At 40.4% G+C, this 20,603-nt stretch overlaps 1 long non-coding RNA gene across 1 annotated transcript in view; it reads right to left on the reverse strand.

The window, feature by feature from the left end:
- The window catches only part of LOC121451731, a 68,850-nt gene extending 52,799 nt beyond the window's left edge, over window positions 1-16,051 (reverse strand). Inside the window, exons 1-2 of the long non-coding RNA XR_005974753.1 lie at window positions 15,952-16,051; window positions 14,716-14,717 (exon numbers count right to left, since the gene is read on the reverse strand). This is a non-coding gene — a long non-coding RNA (uncharacterized LOC121451731). The remainder of the gene's footprint in view (window positions 1-14,715; window positions 14,718-15,951) is intronic.
- Between the last annotated feature and the right edge of the window lie 4,552 nt (window positions 16,052-20,603).

The raw sequence follows: 20,603 nt of genomic DNA on the forward strand, positions 1-20,603 counted from the left end.
GAATATTAAAAACAGCAAGGAAAAAAGGCCAAATAACATATAAAGGTAGATCTATTAGAATCACACTAGACTTCTCAACAGAGTCCCTAAAATTCAGAAGGGCCTGGACTGATGATGTCTTGCATATTCTAAGATACAATGAATGCCAGCCCAGACTACAGTAGCCAATAAAACTGTCAATTACTATAGAATGAGAAAACAAGACAGTTCATGACAAAGTCAAATTATGCAATATCTATCCACAAATCCAGCATTACAGAAGGTATCAGAAGGAATACTCCAAACCCAAAAAGTTAACTACACCCATGAAAACACAGAAAATAGATAATCTCACACCATCAAAACCCAAAGAAGGGAAACAAATAGAAACACACACACACACACACACACACAAAACACATTTTCACCACCACTACCAACAACAAAAAAATAACAGGAATTAGCAATAAATGGTCGTTAATATCCCTCAGTATGAATGGGTTCAATTCACCAATAAAATATACAAGCTTATAGAATGTATACAAAATCATGGTCCATCATTCTGGTGCACATAAGAAACACACCTCTTTCCAAAGATAGACATAACCTCAGAGTAAAGAGCTGGGAAAGGATTTTTCCAATCAGATGGACCCAAGAAGCATGCTAGTGCAGCTATCCTAATATTTAACAGAATAGACTTCAAAGTAAAATTAATTTAAAAAAAGTAGAGTAGTACACTTCATATTCTTGAAACATTTCATATTTCCTTTATCTTAAAAGAAAATTCATCAAGATGAAGTCTTAGCTCTGAACATCTTTGCCCCAAGTGCAAGGGCATCCACACTTGTAAACTCAGAGAGAGAAATTGAGGTTTAACCTGAAGATATGAAAAGCAAAACAGCCAGTCACTGGCTCTTACCTTGACCTCAGTCTGAAAAGGCGATCCTGCCTCCAGAAATCTCAGAATGAGACTGTCTGTGAACTGTCTCCTCCCATTTTATATTTCTCCCTAGGATTGAGATTAAAGGTGTGCACCACTGGAATTGAAAGCATTCACCACTTGGTTTCTATAGCACTTAGTGTAGCTACTGGGATTAAAGGTGTGTGTTAACACTGCCTGGAATGTAAGGCTGACAAGTAGGGCTGTTTCACTCTTTGATCTTCAGGCAAGCTTTATTTATTAAAATGCAAATTAAATGCCATTGCACTTCCCTTTTTGTCTAAAATAAAAAAAGAGTATAACTAATATAAAAAAACTATGTACAGCAAGTACAATAACTATATACAGGGCATAAATACATGAGCAATGTCTATTCCCTTTGCATTTGATAAATTTAGAGAAAATACTCAATATCTATCCTATCTTGGTGAGTCCAAAGTCTTGTACCTAATTTACTTTCCACCTCAACTTGCATTACCATCCAAAAATATCTTTTGATATCTCTCAGCCTTATATACCTCACATTTCTTTAGTAAATTTCTTTTCTGAGTCTCGTAAACAATGGAGACTATAACTATAACAATAACTGTAACTGTAGCTGTAACAATAACTATCTAATTTTCAGCTACCTAAGAGACCCAAGAAGGAAATAGTATTAACTGAGTATGCAGGAAGTGCAAGCAAATAACTTCCCCCAAAAATTTGAGTATTGACAGAAACAGCTGACTGCCTGGAGAGTCACCCAAAGTTCCACTGAAGGTGTAGCATCCACCTTCAGTCTACAGTCCTAGCATATCTGATGGACTTTTCTGTGAAGAAAGATATTCTGTGCACTGCTTATCTAATTAAGATAGTATACTGTCACACAGCTGAAAGCTCTAGAACAAAAAGAAGCACTATATTCCCAAGAGGAGTAGATAGCAGGAAATAAAGGTGTAGGGGCAGAAATGAATAAAATAGAAACAAAGAGAACATCAAGAATCATTGAAATAAAGCATTGATTCTGCGAGAAAGTCAACAAAATAGATTAACCATTACCCAAACTAACTAAAAGGCAGAGATAGTATATCCAAATTAACAAAATCAGAAACAAAAAGCAGACCATAACAACAGACTCTGAGGAAATCCAGAGAATCATACTTCAAAAGCCTGTACTTCACAGAACCAGAAAATCTAAAAGAAATGGGCAAATGTCTTGATAGATATCACTTACCAAAGTTAAACCAGGACCTATAAACAATTTAAATAGACCTATAACCCCTAAGTAAATAGATCAGTCATTTAAAATCTCCCAAACATAAAAAACCCAGGGCAAAATAGTTTTTGTGCCGAACTCTACCAGACTTTCAAAAAAAGACCTAATATCAATGCTCCTCAAATAATTTCACAAAATATAAGTAAATGGAACATTGCCAAATTCTTCCTATGAGAAATTTTTCCTGCTACCCAAACCACACAAAGACTCAACCAAAAAAGATAATTACAGAACAATTTTACTCATAAACATCGATGCAAAAATAATAAAATACTCACAAACTGAATCCCAGAGATTATCAAAAAGATGATCCACCATGTTCAAATATATTTCGTCCCCAAGATTCAGAATGGTTAAGATACAAAAGTCTGTCAATGTGACCATGATATAAACAAACTGAGAGAGAAAAAAAACATAGTTATCTCATTAGATGCTGAAAAAGCCTCTAACAAAACATCTAACACCCCTTTATAATATAAGTCATGGACAAATCAGGGATATAAAGGCATACTTAAACACAATAAAAGCAGTTTACAGGAAGCTTTTAGCCAACGAACATAGCGGACAATGAGGACTACTGAGAACTCAAGAACAATGGCAATGGGTTTCTGATCCTACTGCACGTACTGGCTTTGTGGGAGCCTAGGCAGTTTGGATGCTCATCTTACTAGACCTGGATGGAGGTGGGGGGTTCCTTGGACTTCCCACAGGACAGGGAACCCTGATTGCTTTTCGGGCTGGGGGGGGGACTTAATTGGGGGAGGGGGAGGGAAATGGGAGGCGGTGGCTGGGAAGAGACAGAAATCTTTAATAAATAAATAAATTTTAAAAAAAAATTAAATGGAGAGAAACTCAAGGCAATTGCACTAAAATCAGACATGAGACAAGACTGTCCACTCTCGCCATATCTATTCAATATGGTACTAATAACAAGTTCTAGTAATGCAATTTAGGCATCAAGGGAAATCTAGGAGATACAAATCGGAAAAGAAGAAGTCAAAGTATCATTATTCACAGATGATATGATAGTATATAAAAGTTACCCTCAAAATTCTATCAGAGAACTCCTAGCACCTTTAGTCAGTGGCTGAATACAAACTCATCTTAAAAAACTCAATAACCTTCCTGTATACAAATGATAAATGAGCTGAGGAAGAATTCAAGGAATCAATACCCTTTACAATAGCCTCAAGTAATATAAAACAACTTAGTGTAATACTAACCAAGCAAGTGAAAGACTTGTATGACAAGAACTTTAAGTCTTTGAAGAAAGAAATTAGAGAAGATATCAGAAGATGGAAAGATTTCCCATGCTCATGGATCACTAGAATTAACATAGTAAAAATGGCCATCTATAGATTCAATGCAGTCTCCATCAAAATCCCAACACAATCATTTGCAGGCCTTGAAAGAATAATGATCAACTTCATATGGAAAAGCAAAAAACCCAGGATAGCTATAACAATCCTGTACAATAAAAGAACTTCAGATCCATTACCATCCCTGATTTCAAGCTCTACTATTAAGTTATAATAATAAAAACTGCATGGTATTGGCATAAAAACAGACAGGTGGATCAATGAAATTGAACTGAAGACCCAGACATAAATCCACATAACCGTGGCACCTAATTTTTCACAAAGAAGCCAAAATTATACAGTGGAAAAAAGAAGGCATCTTCAACAAATGGTGCTGGCATAACTGGAGTCAGCATGCAGAAGAATGCAGATAGATCACCCGGCACAAAACTCGAGTCAAAGTGAATAAAAGACTTCAACATAAATCTTGGTAACTAAACCAGATAAAAGAGAAAGTGGGAAATAACCTTGAACTCATTGGCACTGTAGAGAACTTCCTGAACAAGGATACAAAGAGTGCAGACGCTAAGGTCAACATTTAATAAGTGGGACCTCACGAAGCTGAAAAACATCTGTAAGACAAAGGACATGGTCAGAAGGACAAAATGGCAGCCTACAGAGTAGCAAAAAATTGCCCACATCTGACAGAGGACTGATTTCCAAACTATATAAAGAACTCAATAAACCAGACATCAAAAAACAAATCATCCAATTAAAAATGGGGTAGAGACCTAAATAGGGAATTCTCAACAGAGGAATCTTAAATGGCTCAGAAACACTTTTTAAAAAATTGTTCAACATCCTTAGCCATCAGGGAATTAAAAATCAAAACAATTCTGAGATTCCATCTTACACCTGTCAGAATGGTTAAGATAAAAAACACAAGTCGGGCAGTGGTGGCGCACGCCTTTAATCCCAGCACTCGGGAGGCAGAGGCAGACGGATCTCTGTGAGTTCGAGGCCAGCCTGGTCTACAAGAGCTAGTTCCAGGACAGGAACCAAAAAAAAAAAAAAAGATAACACAAGTAACAGCTTATGCTGGAGAGGATGTGGAACAAGGGAAACACTCCACCATTGCTGGTGGGACTGCAAACTTGTACATTTACTTTGAAATCAATATGGCAGTTCCTAGGAAACAAGAAGTTAATCTACCACAAGATCCAGAGGATGCTCGATCATAACACAATGACACTTCTATGACAACTGTGGTCATAAAAGCTTTATTTGTAATAGTCAGAAACTGAAAACACCAACTGAGGAATGGATAAAGAAAATATAATACATTTACACAATGGAGTATTACTCAGCTGTTAAATACAATGACATCATGACATTTGAAGGCAACTAGATGGAAATAGAAGAAAATCATTTTGAGTGAGGTAATCCAGACCCAGAAAGACAAACACGGTATGCACTCACTCATATGTAAAATATTAACTATAAAATAGGCTCTGTTACAATCCACAGACTAAGAGAAACTAAATAACAGTAGTGTTCAAAGGGGATGCCCAAATCTCCCTAGGAAGGGGAAATAGAAGGGATTTTGTGTGTAGACTGTGAGCAGGTGGGGATGGAAACATGAGTAATCAGGTCGTGGTGGGGGGAGACAGACAGGGAGAGAACTGAAAGAGATTACTGGAAAGGGGGTGGCATTTCAGGGTTATGTAAAAACCTAGCACAAGGGAATCTTCCAGAAATCCACAAGAATGACCCCAGCTAAAACTCCTAACATCTCCTGTGACTAGGCAAGACTTCAAGTGGATGGAGTGGGAAATCAACCCAGTCATATAGCCTAAGACAGCAGAAAAGAAGAACAAATAAGTGAAAATAAGACAAAACAAACAGAAGAAAAGGAGTCAAACAAAAAGCACAAGAAATACATATAAGTGCAAAGACATACAAGTTGACACATACAGGAATCCCATAAAAACCAGAAAATCTAAAGCTATACTACATAGGCAAAGAATCTGTAAGGTAAAATAATTTTTAAAAATTGACCCTCAGATAAACCACAGGCCATTCTGCCAGAACACCTGGTAGGCTGCCCTCAGAACTTCTGTTCTTTCTATGTTCTCTGTTTCCCCAAACCCAATCCCCCAGTCTCCTCCTCTGCAACAGAACACCAGATGCAGCCTTCCCTCTCACCCCCATCCCCACCCCCACTGACATCTCCTGTGGATCCCACAGATCATCTCCTCCTACCCTCCCTCCCCCCACATCCACTCAGTTAATATATCGTACCCCCCTCCACTCCAGCAATCACTCCCTGCTAAGCCACAGGCCACAATTGCCAGAAAGCCAGGTAGGCTGCCTATCGACCATGTCTTTTCTCTCCATTGTGCCAGCTTCAAACCGCCAGTCTCACCCCAGCCGAACACCTGCAGTAGCATCCCTACTCCATCTTATCTCCTGTGGATCCCAAAGATCTTTTCCTTCTAACCTTTCTCCACACATTCTTTTGCTTTCCTCCATGCCCCAAACCCAACAGATATCCCCTGTCAATCCAAGGGCTGCTCCTCCCAAAGCAACAAGTAGACTGAAGGCAGAGCCAAACATCTCCTACTGCTCCTGAGATCCGATCCTCATCCTATCCTCCCAATTTCATCTCCAACTTTATAGCTGGAAACCTGCAGTCTCATCTTCAGCTCTGTACCTGGAAAGCTACTGTGGTCTCCATTTCCTCTCTGACCCCATTCCCAAGGGATCACAAAGACCTTCTTCAACTTTCCTTTCCCTCCAACTCATCCTAGTTACCCAACCTCCAACACCAGAAGGCATGCCCTGGTGAACACATCAACTGAGCAGGCCAGGAAAAATAGCAACACACAGCCATTATACTCTCCAAAAGTCCAGAGAGGAAACAGAAACCAAGGAACATGCACCCAACAAAGGCAAATTCAAAAATCAACATTCAGACCTATAATTATACCAAACCCAGATGCCTAGATGCCAGCATAAAAACACAATCAATAATAGCTAGAACAATATGTCTCTACTAGAGTCCAGCTATTCAACCACAGAAAACTCTGAATATACACACATCAACACCAAAACAACAATAACAACAAAATAAGAGAAATAAACAATCATTGAACAATTAAATTTCTCAATATTAATGGTCTCAATTCTCCCCCCAAGAAGACACAGACAGAGTAACAGAATGGATGGGAAAACAGGATCCATCCTTCTTCTGTCTACCTTCAGCATCAAGGATAGCACCACATCCTCTGTGGTTGTATTACAGCTGTAAGCTTAGTGTTTTATCAGACTCCTGATTATGAGATCAAGTGGGTCTCTGACCCTTGTGTCTGATCTTGGGATTATTTTCCTCCACTTGAGTTTCCATGGACAAATTAGATATGATAGTTATTGCTTCATCTTACTATACTTTATTTTGTTATGGTTGATTGTTGTGTCTTGGTAACCTGATGTTTTCTGAGGAGAGACAGAAAGGGAGTGGAAGAGAGGTGGGGAGAGACTATAATCAGGATATATTGTATAAGAAAAAAGAATATACTTTCAATAAGAGAAAAAATGTAAAAAAGCACAAAAACAAACTGAAGTAAAACTTTAACTAACAATTCAAAATAAATAAGTGACCTGACTTAACATTGAGACAAAACCCAAAAACTCCCTAAAAGTGCCCTTAAGAGCAAGTTATGTCCCCCAGTGAGACTCTGTTGGAGAAAACTAATTTTCATTTGCAAGTGCTTATAGAATTGGAGACATATCTTCTGGGTTAGAAATGGGGGCCTGTATCCATTTCTACTACCCACACTGAGATCCCATCTGATACAGACCTGTGCAGGCCTGTGTAGCCATGACAGTCTCTGTGGGGTCACATGTCAGTAAGTCATGCAGTGTCTAAAGAACTTTTTATTCCTTGATGTCTTCCATCCTCTCTGATTCTTTTTTTTTAGATGTCATATTTTTTTTATTGAGAAAAGGAAAAAAAAAAGTATCCGCCTCCTCCCAGCTTCCCATTTCCCTCCCCCTCCTCCCATACTTCTCCCCCTCCCCCCACTCCTCTCCCCCTCCCTCTCCAGTCCAAAGAGCAGTCATGGTTCCCTGCCCTGTGGAAAGTCCAAGGTCCGCCCCCTTCCGTCCATGTCTAGGAAGGTGAACATCCAAACTGGCTAGGCTCCCACAAAGCCAGAACATGAAGTAGGGTCAAAACCCCGAGCCATTGTCTTTGGCTTCTCATCAGTCCTCATTGTTCGCCATGTTCAGAGAGTCCGGTTTTATCCCATGCTTTTTCAGTCACAGTCCAGCTGGCCTTGGTGAGCTCCCAATAGATCAGCCCCATTGTCTCAGTGGGTGGACGCACCCCTCGTGGTCCCGACCTCCTTGCTCATCCTCTCCCTCCTTCCGCTCCTCATTGGGACCTTGGGAGCTCAGTCCAGCGCCCCAGTATGGGTCTCTGTCTCCAGCTCCATCCATCACCAGATGAAGGTTCTATGGTGATATGCAAGACATTCGTCAGTATTGCTATAGGATAGGGTCATTTCAGGCTCCCTATCCTCAGCTGCCCAAGGGACCAACTGGGGACATCACCATGGGCTCCTGGGAGCCACTCTAGGGTCAAGTCTCTTGCCAACCCTAAGGTGGCTCCCTTAACTAAGAATTGTGCTTCCGTGCTCCCCTGTCCAACCTTCCTTTATCCCAATCCTCCTATTTCCCCAAGTCCCCCCCTCCTTCCCTTCTACTTTTTCTCTCCCCATCTTCCCTTACCCCCATCCCACCCCACCCCCAAGATGCAGATTTTCTCCCCGGCAATTTTGTCTACTTCCCATAGCCAAGAGGATAACTATATGTTTTTCCTTGGGTTCACCTTCTTATTTAGATACTTTAGGTTCACCAATTGTAGTCTCTGTGACCCTTATTTATGGCTAGAAACCAATTATGAGTGAGTACATCCCATGCTCATCTTTTTGGGTCTGGGATACCTCACTCACGATAGTGTTCTCTATCTCCATCCATTTGCATGCAAAATTCAAGAAGTCATTGTTTTTTACCGCAGCGTAGTACTCTAGTGTGTATATATTCCACACTTTCTTCATCCATTCTTCCATTGAAGGGCACTAGGTTGTTTCCAGGTTCTGGCTATTACAAATAATACTGCTATGAACATAGTTGAACAAATGCTTTTGACATATGATAGGGCATCTCTTGGGTATATTCCCAAGAGTGGTATTGCTGGGTCCAGGGGTAGGTTGATCCCGAATTTCCTGAGAAACCGAAACACTGATTTCCACAGTGGTTGCACAAGATTGCATTCCCACCAGCAATGGATGAGGGTACCCCATCCTCCACAGCCTCTCCAGCAAAGGCTATCCTTGGTGTTTTTGACTTTAGCCATTCTGACAGGTGTAAGATGATATCTCAAAGTTGTTTTGATTTGCATTTCCCTGATTGCAAAGGAGGTTGAGCATGACCTTAAGTGTCTTTTGGCCATTTGAACTTCCTCTGCTGAGAATTCTCTGTTCAGTTCAGTGCCCCATTTTTTAATTGGGTTAATTAGCATTTTAAAGTCTAGTTTCTTGAGTTCTCTATATATTTTGGAGATCAGACCTTTGTCTGTTGCGGGGTTGGTGAAGATCTTCTCCCAGTCAGTAGGTTGCCTTTTTGTCTTAGTGACAGTGTCCTTTGCTTTACAGAAGCTTCTCAGTTTTAGTAGGCCCCATTTATTCAATGTTGCCCTTAATGTCTGTGCTGCTGGGGATATACATAGGAAGTGATCTCCTATGCCTATCTGTTGTAGGGTACTTCCCACTTTCTCTTCTATCAGGTTCAGTGTGTTCGGGTCCTCTCTAATTCTTAAAAGCTTTCCACTTCATCTTCTAAGAATTTTGGGGGGCCTGTGGAGGTATTTGATGGAGATATCCCATTTAGGGCTGAATGTGCCAAAGTCTCTCACTCTCTGAGTGTTTTCTGGCTGCAGGATTAAGCTTCTGTGGCTGAATAAGGCACTGAACTATGACTATAGCAAAATAGTGTTAGGAGTCATTTTAGTGCTACTAGTTTTTAAAAATAATTATTTATTGGTTTTTATTTTATGTGCATTGGCATTTTGCCTATATGGGGTCTGTGTGAGGATATCATATCCCCTGCAACTGGGGGTTGCAGGCTGCTATGGTGCTGCCATGTGGGTGCCTGTAATTGAGTCCAGGTCCCGTGGAAGATCAGCCAGTCAGGTCATCATTGTAGACAGAAGGGTTTGTAGCTAGGTTGTTGTTTACTATTTTCTCCTGGTCACCTGTAGAGTGTCTTCCAGTACCATGAGCACTAGTCTCTGATAGGAGTGAATGTTCTAGGTAGGAACCAGCACAATCTCTTTGTGGTGAATGAATTGTAAAGGTGTCTTCTTCAGCAATAGTGACTCACCATTAGTTTGTGGAGAGCAATCAATAACACTGTCAATAGCCTGAGTTGTTCTGAGGCTCCCATGGGGTTCCATTGGCCATCAACTCTATTGGACGTATAACCCATTCCCAGAACAGGAGGCTTAATTTTTTGACAAGAAATATCCATTTCAGGCTCAAATTCCCATAATATTTGGTGGTTTCATTTAGACCATCATCATATACGTATGTATTTTAGGATGGTTCTATTGTATTAGGATTTTAGACAACCCATTCATATGACCCTTAGTTTTAGCTGTCCCTCCCGTATTCTCTCCTTAGCTTCCTGTTTGATCCTGTTTGATCCTGCCATTCCAATCCCCCTCATCTATCCATTACTACTCCCCCTTTCATGGGAGGGCATCTCTTTCCCCAGTCCCTTACTCTTTACCTTACCTCTGCAGCTAAACTGATTGTAGCCTGCTTGTCAATGTCTCACAGCTAACATACACATATAAGCAAATAATACCTTATTTGTCAAGATAAAATCTCCTGTGAGATTAAAAAATAAGCCTGTAAAATAAAAGTTACCGACTTCTGCTATACAAGGGTATGGAGAAAGCATACCGATTCCAAAAGATTGAAATTAGGGTGGAGGCAGCAAGAAAACCAAAGCAAGACCTGAACCTGGCAGAGGAAACATTGCATCATGCAGCTCCATGTTGTCCATCTGCTGCTCGTGATAAGATTATCAGGACTCCAAGAACCCATGGCCCCATGTCTGCTTCTGCCTTGGGGTGCCGACATCCCACACTTTCCACTCTCCTGGAAAGACAGCCAGGGTTCTGGCATCTCCAGCTTCCTGGAACTTCCACTGCATCCTAGCCTTCATTCAACGGCCCTTCAGGGTGCAGGGAGTCCAGCCCTGTGCTCCTCCTCCACAGCTTTCTGAAACCTTGAGCAGATTTTATGATCCACTCTTTCTCATTCTTTCACCTTTCATCCCTGCAAAACCAGTGTCGTGGGGACAGTTTTCTCAGGTTTTCACGTCAGCTCATGATGCAGCCTGCCCCTTGTTGTGCTGTTTCTTTTCTAAATCTCAATGGTCAGCTCACTGCTAATCTCTTTAACCTACATTTTTCTACTGTTTTCGTCTAAAATTTCAAACTCACTCAAATTACCTTCCTCACAAAACTTAACATTGCTTGTATATTTTATTACCTAAATTTTCAAGTTGTTCTCCTACTTGTGATAGTCCTACAATGTAAATATCTGTTCATTCAATACTGCTTCACATATCATGTATACTTTCATTTGATTTTCTGCTCTCACTTTCTCTTCATCTTATTCTACGTCTCATTCCTCCTTCCCTTGTTTCCTCCTTTCCCCTTCCTGTTTCCTGGTACCTTATCCTCTTGCTCCTTCTTCTTCCTTCTCCTTGTCTGTTGAACTGGGATAATTCAAAATACTTGTCATCAAATTCAGATATCCTTTCTTTTGCTTATTCAAGTGCATTATGGATAGTATCGGTTGTATTTTTATTTTATCAATTTCTTACCTCCAAGATTTATAATTAGTTATTATTATTATTTATATCTCTGGTGAATTTATCATTCATGCATAATTTTTTCTCATTTCTTTGTGCTGTCTGTCTGCATTTTGTTAAATGCCTCTGAGTTTTCTTAGATTCATTACTTCAAATTCATTTTTAGAATTTTCAGAGTTCTAGTTCAAACTGGGACCTCTAGAGATATTGAGCTTCCTTCCATGTTTGTGCATTTGATGTAATCATCAGCTTTCTCATCTCTGTGGAATTTTGTAGGAAATTTTTTTGCATTAAATAGAAAATGGGATATTGTGATAATATTTTGTTTGTGTTTTAACAATTAAAGCTTCTCTAAATACCAGAGTGGGGAGATAGCCACACTAGTTAGCCATCCAAGCACTTGGGAGGCAGAGGTAGAGGGATCTCTCTTAGTTCAAGGCCAACCTGGACTACACAAGATTGAGTCAGTCTAAAAGAGAAACAGAGCCAGACAGTGTTGGCTCACACCTTTAATCCTGGCACTAGGGAGGTGGAGACAGGAAGTGATATGGGTGAGCTGAGAGAGGACTATAAGGCAGGAGAAGACAGGAGTTCAAGATTTAGTCTGAGGACTTGCAGAGACAGGATAACCCATTCTGTCTGAGAATTTGTGGAGACAGGATCTTGCCTTCTTCTAGCTGAGGATTCAGTAGAGGTAAAACGTCTGTGTAGTAGCTGGCTCCTTTACTTCTCTGATCATTCAGCATTTACCCCAATATCTGACTTTGGATTTTTATTATTAAGACTAATTAGAATTTATGCTACAGGTTTTCAATTTGGTAGGGCCTTTGACTTTGGATTTTCATGAGCACAAAAGAGTAACTGCTGTGTGATGTATGTGCCGATCACTGATGTCAAGAGCACCAATGATACTCTCACTACTCAAGACTGAAGGAGTCCATGAACATTGTTATATGATTTTGAAATAGACACTGGCTTCCAAAAGTACATTTCTTCAGGGCACACAGTCGAATACCGAAGACACTAGGGCTTCTGACAGGAGCTGCAGCCATCTCTGTATTGTGGGATTTGGAAATAATTGTCCTCAGATTCCATGGGGGTAACCCCAGGCAAATGCAATCACTGATGTTCCTGCCATTCTTATGTCCTGAAGGATATGTGCAGGTAGTATTAAGGTTTGTGGCACTAGTAGCCACATTCTTTGTGAATGAAAAAAGAATTAAAAGAAGGCCATGACTGCTCCTAGGTATGGTGGAAGTTTATTGTAGATAAAAGGAAAATGTATCCAGAGGTGCAGGCATCTGAAAGAGTCCAGATTGGAGATAACCAGCCAGGCCATGTGAGGAGACAGGGTAGGAGAGAGTAAGAGAGGAGAGCCAGGAGCAGTGACCCAGAGGCCTAAAAGGGGCCACGTAGCTAAAATGGCTAGACTATAAGGGAAGAGCAGCTGGGAAAAGGGTGGCCCAGCCCATTGTTTTTAGGCTGGAGAGTTCAGGGTTGGGGACAGGGTGTGCTAGAAAGGAGGACCCTGTAACAGGTAGGGACTGAAGGATGCTAGGGACCTGGCATCCAGAGTCCACTTTGATAAGCTACTGGGCACCTCAGTTAGCCAGTTTGTCCTAGGCTTGAGACTTACTATGTCTTCCGTGTGTATTACAGGAGGCTCGATGCATGGATAATGTCCTTATATTGCACAGAATAAGTGCTAGCAGAGCTAGTGTTTGTGGCATTGGTAGTCATGTTCTTGAAAGCAGAAGTTTATGGATAACAACTTCTCCAGGTCCTTCTCCTAAGACAGACTTGGGAAATTTCAGGGATTTGGGGGTACCAGCAGTTGCAATACAATGGTATGGGCTTAAAATGAGAACACTTGTAGTGTCAGCAGGGCAAGAATGCATGGGCTTCTGCAGTAGCTGCTGTGGTGACTGGTTCTGAAGCTTCAGGATACTTCAGAGAGGGGTATACTTTTGGAGACATCAATGCACTACCCTAAAGCTTCTAGAGGATTCCCAAAGCTGGCTGCTGGCCCTAAGACTGGATTGAATTCCCCAGTATCTGTTGCAGGAAGTTGAATTATGGAGGGGTAGGGAAGAGCTCGGCATGCATTGCTTCTGTGGAGAAAAATATACTCCTAGAGAATCTAGCTCCCCAAACTAACTAAGCTGAAAGCCAACAGACACTGTGCTGGTCTCCTACACTCAGGGCTTCCAGGCCTATGCTACAGTACAGTCTCCCCCCTGGCTTTGATTGGGCAGTGAGGACTCTGTCACCCTGCCATACTTACAGAAATCTGCAGCTGAAGTCACGGTTTACTTTTTGTCTCTAGCTTGTTTTCCCAACCATGTGCTATTTAGGGTTCGTGTCACATCATTGATGATTTCCAGAGTTCTCTCTCAGTCGTTTTCCCTAAAATAGAGCCTTACCTTTGTCACCCTGGTGTTCAGGCGAAAGCCACATGCAGCATGCTTTCCTTCAGCTGTATCAGGATTTTAATTGGATGAGCTCATGTCCCTGCTGCCCAGGACAGAGGACACGTTTTAGACAGAATTGGAAACTGAACATGTGTTTCCATGTGGTGTTCTTCTCCAGGGTAGGACAAACCATGACAGGTTGATTTTCACTGGCTACAGAGGCCTCTGTTTGCTAGCATTGTGCCATGTTTTTTGGTTTTGTTTTAGATTTTTTTTTTATGAAACTCTTTGCTCACATGTTTTCTAGCTTCTTCCTATAGAAGGCTTCCTGGACTTGGTTCCTCAGCTGCTCACAGAGAAGGAGTGGGGATAGAAATGCCAGGATAGGTATAGAGGAAAGACTCCAGTTGGGTTAGTAAAAAGGACATTTGAAAAACTATCCATGGACTAAACACTACACTTGAGAAATTCCATTCTGCAGACATGATTGACAGCCATTCCAAACTGCACTGAGCAGGAGCCCTCAGAAAGAGTTATTTACAGTTCTGTGCACTTAAAAGTAGTGTCATTCTTCTGATTTAATAAGAAAGTCCATGACTGTAGGACATGGTGTGACACAATCTAAAAGCCTAATGGTTTAATTAAGTAGAAAAATCAGGCTATACATTTGGAAACATGAAAAATGCTAACATGCATTGCTGCTCAAGCTTTTCTTGCTTCTACTTATATTAATGCATGAAAATCAACTGGTCTGTGAGCTGATGCAGTTACGTTTCACTGACAATACAAAGTCTATTGTTCTGTAACAGTTACCTTATAAAAGCAAAATTCAGCATGATATCGGGGTTTCTTAATTCAAAAGAAATCAGGAATAATATGGAAAACCACTGAGTTCTTTTCTCATTTCTTTTCTACACATCACAGGTTGGGTAAGAAAAAGAATGGCTTGAATCCTAGGTCTTACTTTGGATCCAACAACTCTCAGGAATGTAAATGGAGACTGTGCTTTCATTTCTTGGCCACCAAGACCCAAAAAATCACACAGAAAATATATTAATTACAACACTGTTTGGTCAATAGCTCAGGCATACTTCTAGCTAGCTCTTACATCCTTAATCAACCCATTTCTATTATTGTGTATTTTACCACAAGGATAGTAGTTTGTTACCTCACATCTTGCTTCTTGGATGACTATATGGCATCTGTCTTCTTTCTCCCTGCATTCAGTTTAGCTTTCTCGCCTATCTATATTCTGCTCTGTCATAGGCCAAAGCAGCTTCTTTATTAACCAATGGTAGTAAAATAGATTCATAGCATACAGAGGGGAAACCCACATCACAGGAAGGAGGAGAAACAGGAAATATAAAATGGATCTTTCCTTACGATGCTTTCAAAAGCAGCATGTAGACATCAGTAGAGATGATAATGTGGCATGAATGTGGAGCTTTGCTCACGTGCAAGCTTGGAAATCTAGGAATGCGATTTCCTTCCTGCCTCATGTTTTCTCACTGCACATCTGTAATGGGTTTCTGTTTCTTGGTTGGACCAGGCAGTAAAAAGTAAATGCCTTATTACCCCCAAAGCTAATCACTCAATTCAAGCAAAACATTCATTCTGAATACTACAGAAGCTTGCCTCCTGGTACTCCCTGGCTTGCTAAGTGGTCCATCAAGATTAGCTTCCAGGAATTCAGGTAGCAATCACCCTGCTATTTTGGTTCTGATTGAGTGGGACCAAAAGGTTGGGAACACATCTTTAAACTAATCAGTATAGCCCTCTACATTGGATAAAAACTTGGCAAAAATGTTTGTTAAGAACCAAGTACCACATTTGATTTTCGACTAAAGAACCTATTAGGTCTCTTTTAATGACAGCATTCTAAGACTCTGATGGACAAGGAAAAATAATGGAGACACAAGAAGAGTTACAGAGTTTGGATTAGATCCACCTTTGTGACATTTTAAAGATTAATTTATGGAAAGCTTTGAAAATGAAATGGTGTAGAGACAGAATTAACTCTTATTACCAAGTCCTAGGAAAAAATGGGTTGACAGATGAATTAGTGTTAGGATTATAATATTGTGATGACATAGACTAAAAACTACCCATACTCTGTTTTACAGGTATCTTTCACCTTGGAAAACAAACTTACATGAAGCTCAAACTACTGGACTTGTGAAGAAATACAAAGTTTGTTTTTCTGGATGCCTAGTCAGCCATAAGGTTCATTTGCTATATGTATTCAATGTAATTTACTATATGTATTTACTATATGTAATTTGCAATATGTAATTTACAATATAAGTTAGTATATTCATTAAATGTTATTACTCAAAATAAATGTCGGAACTGGATTATGCCCAGAGGATAATTTTGCCCCTTTCTTCAGTTCATACATGAGGATTTCAAAGCCTACAGGAAGGTAACAGAAAGATTGGTTCTATTATTTGAATCTCCTAAGTCCTGTTTCAGTCACATAAATCACAGAAAAAATGCTACATGGCTTGTTTTGTGGCCTGGGAGATTCTGGGAAGCCCTTCCTCGGCAGCTTCACAGTGGTCTTTCTACTCACCTGCTCCTCGTGACAGGAGCCAGTGATGTTCAGGCTGCTGCTCATCTGTTTAAATGACAGGACAGAAAGGCATGCCATACTGAAGTTAGCAGCCTGTCACTATGGAATGCTGCATTGGAATGTCCAGGACAGAAAGGCATGCCATACTGAAGTTAGCCCATTGCTATGGAGTGCTGCATTAGAATATCAAATGGAACAGAAATACAAGTGCAATAGAGTGGAGTTCAGTTCTGTTATACCAGTGGTGGGATGTTTAGAAGGCATTTCTACCGAGAAGTGTTCACTTTACTATCAGTAGAATTGAGAAACAAACTAATTTTAAAAATAGGTAGGAATAGGGTATATAAATTCTGACCTAGCCTAAAACAAACAGAGAAGAAATAAAGCAAATAATGATAGCTAAATAAATAATAGATACCATTCCCACTACCGTATCCATAACCACCGCATTCATCACCACCACTATTATTACCATCACATCACCTTCATGGCCATCATGTTGTTAACGCCATCAGCCAAATCACACATGAACTATCACCACCAGCAGCATTCCACACATACATTTTCACCATCACCAGCATACTGCCCCTACACACTATCACCACCAGCAGCATTCCACACATACATTTTCACCATCACCAGCATACTTCCTCTACACACTATCACCACCAGCAGCACCACCAGCCACAGCCACCATCACCATCACTTCTCTCTATTACTTTCTTCCCTGGGAAAAGATTAACTTATGGCTACCGGTAAATGGAAATGAAATGCAGACAGGGAGACTTGGGTTAACTGTATCCCAAATCAAGAATTTTTTTCATATGTTCTGGTTAACAAATGACCCACATGACAGTAGTCAACAAAACTGAAACTTCTGTATGCACCATGAATAAATAAAAACAAACAAAACTTTCTCGCGCTAAAACATATTAAATGATAACAATCTATATAAAAGTTACTACCCATCAGACTTCAATCACTTTATTTTTAAGATTTTTTTAATAAAATGAAACAATAGATAAACTTGGTTATTATGCTGCTTATGAAAGTAAAACTGATCATATATTCCTCTCATTGTGTTTTATCAGCAAACAGTATTCACTGAAATAAACACAGAAAGTAAGGACTTCAAACTCTTAGTTTGAACAAAAGATCTGGGAACCTTTCAAATGGCCTTAGCCCATACCTGACTTTCAAACATTATTTGCAAAATATGCCCAAGGCCAAGACCTCACCTTGCTGTGCAAAATGATGAGTATATCTGGTATTCTTGGGAACAAAAGAATGATTGAAGCCAGTTCATTTTATACATCATGCTTGTTGACTCATATATCTGAATATTCACGAGCCACATGTATAAAGGTGACTTCAGTGGGCTTCCTGGTATATTTTTGGCTCCTGATGGGAGGTGTTGTATGTCTGGAGTTATCAATGCCTTAGGCACCAAAAATGCTCCTTTCTATTTGCTTCATTTCATTTGCTCTAAATCCACCTGCTCCACTTTCTTGATAATCACACACATGCTGGAAGTTCAAAAACAAAATCACTTCCTCTGTTTCCAGTTTAAAGCTCCCATAGCTGGTGAAACCTGCTCACACAGGGTCTACATACGCCATGACTCTTCACCCCATTGACATGACATAGCCCCAAACTGAATGGCTACACTTAGGACTCTGTCATTCCCACTGGCCTTTGGAGTTTCCCATTCTTTCCATGAGAACAGAAAATCAGTAAGAATGAACAAGGAATGTCAGACAGCAGATCTAAGACACACCTCTATGCCTTCTTCTAAATTCTATTCTGGTGTTATTAGGCTTTCAGATTGTCCATTCTAGGCATAAGACACCATATACATATTTTGTCAGCTCAATCAAATTCCTGAAAGAGAAAAATGAGTAAAATAAGCCACTCACCAATGAAAAGGGCAAGAGTTGGTTGTAATAATGAAATTTTTTCTTCCTCTGAGGAGACTCTCCCACAAAGCATGGTATCCAGTGTCTTTCCTGAAAGTGAAAAAGCATGGGGTAGTGGACAGGGAATCTGGAAAAGCCTGGGATTCTCCTGGTAAATTAGAGCAGGTGCCTATTTTATTGAAGATTGTCACATAGGATAAGAGCACAGACATAGCCAGTGCTGTCAATGATGTGTTGAAATTCTCTGTCGTGGTCAGAGCCCACTGTGCTGATGGGACACTGTGAAATTTCTAAGGGAATGGATATCACTTTTGAGGTGGCCTGTCTTGGCACAAGAAATTTAAATTTATCTTTAATTTTTCATACTTTTATACATGTAGACAGTAAAATATGATTATACCTAGACCCTTTTCATTTCAACTCTTCCCATATCCCCTCACCAGGCCTCTATCCAAATGTAATTTATTTTTATTCTTTATAATCTACTAACTCCAGTTAGTTCTGCCCATATGTGCATGAGTGTGCCACCCACTGAAGCATGGGAAGCCTGCCAGTGACTACATTTTCCCCCCTCCTCACAAACTAGACACACATAATGAAAGGTTTGATTTAGCCAATAAGAACCTAGATGCTAAACCTCCAGTTGAGCGTACTTTCCACATCTATCCCATCATGAAGACTGACATAAGTTTTGGATTTAAAAGTGAAAACTGAATCGAATGCCTTGACTTGTCATTTATTCCTTATGAGGCTGAAGGAAAGTTACATAAACTTCCTCAATCTGAGATTTCTTCTCTGGAAAATGAAGGTTAAACTTGACCACACTATGGAGAATACATGAAATAATACATGAAGACACTTACTGAACAGTGTGTAGATGAAGATGTCTGGGCATGTGCTCTGGGTACTGGATTCTTCTCTCTTAGCTAGGTCAAATGGCCCTTCGTTCCCTTTTTCACACTCCATGGATTTTCTGAAAGATAAAGACTGGTTACATCCTGCACTAGGCTTGCAGGAATTTCCTTAGGCAGTTTTCAGAGGGGAGGCAAAGAGAAGATTGGCAGTTATAGTTGACTCTAAATACATGATGCCTGTGCATTGAATGATTTTTTTCCTGTGGTTTTTCCCACACTCCAATCTTCAAGTACTGATTCCTCCACAAGCAGGAGCCACCATAAGGACAAAGCAGATATGCATGTGTGATAAAAACAGAGAAGCAGATGTCTAACTTGAACTAACAGTTAGCAGTTTATTTCTTTGGGCCAACCTGTTGATGCTGGATGTGCGGTGTAGGCAAAGTTCTAGAAGAGATGAGAGGTGACCAACCTGCAGAGAGAACCAGACTAAAGGAACTGATGGCAAAACTCCTGCAACGAGAAGCAGACAGCGGTGACCTGATGACAGAGGTGGCGTGATGATGGAGCTCCTACATCAACACGTCATGCCACTCTTTCTTGTTTTCTGTGATATAAATCATGAATTGACACATCATTGCAATGATAACCTCATTGGTATTAAGCTTCTGCTTGTTTGAAGTCAAGAACATCCTTTATGACATAGCCTGCATTTTTCCTGGAGATTTTGTTGGTTACATCCTGTGACTTTACTGGTTTTTTTTTTTCCTAAACAAGTATGGCAAGTTAAAATATGATCTCTCAAGTATTTATATGTTCATCTTGCTGGGGAGTCAGTATTTGTCCCACTGAAGTCTTGTTTTCCTTGTGATCACATCACCCACAGAGTATGACAAAAGTAAAGACATTATCCCAAGGCTGGTAGCAGGTTCTCATAGCTTCTACCTGGCTCTGCCCATTCACTCTGGGGGAAATGGGTCGACATAAGAAATCTGTCTTCCATGAGTCCTATGTGTACCTGTTCTGGTCAAAGGTTCTCTCAGATCACTGCAAGCGTCCAATAACACCTGTCAGCTGCACGAGCAAGCCATCTTGGAGTTTCAGCAATACCATCTTTCAAGGTCCACAGCCCCACTGGCATCTTTCCATTTACAACCTAACTAGACACTAGGTAAGAACTTTCCAGCTATACTTTCCCTAAATTCCCACTCAAATATCTGAGGAAAAGAAGAAGTCAGTAGAAAATATCATTCTTCAAGTGGGAGGACAGTTTCTTTTGCAGAGTAATAGGTACTTAAAGGCATTGAGGTTCCTGGAAATTGTTGGTGAACTGCAGGTCACATCTCTTTTGTAGAATTGATGTTTGAAGTCAGAAGCTGCAACTTGGTGGTAGAGCACTCACCAAGCATGTGCAAAGCTCTAAGCTAAATC

The sequence above is a fragment of the Microtus oregoni genome, unplaced genomic scaffold (assembly GCF_018167655.1).
Source record: "Microtus oregoni isolate MIOR12 unplaced genomic scaffold, Mior012 000008F_ref0000371, whole genome shotgun sequence".
NCBI classification, from domain to species: domain Eukaryota; kingdom Metazoa; phylum Chordata; class Mammalia; order Rodentia; family Cricetidae; genus Microtus; species Microtus oregoni.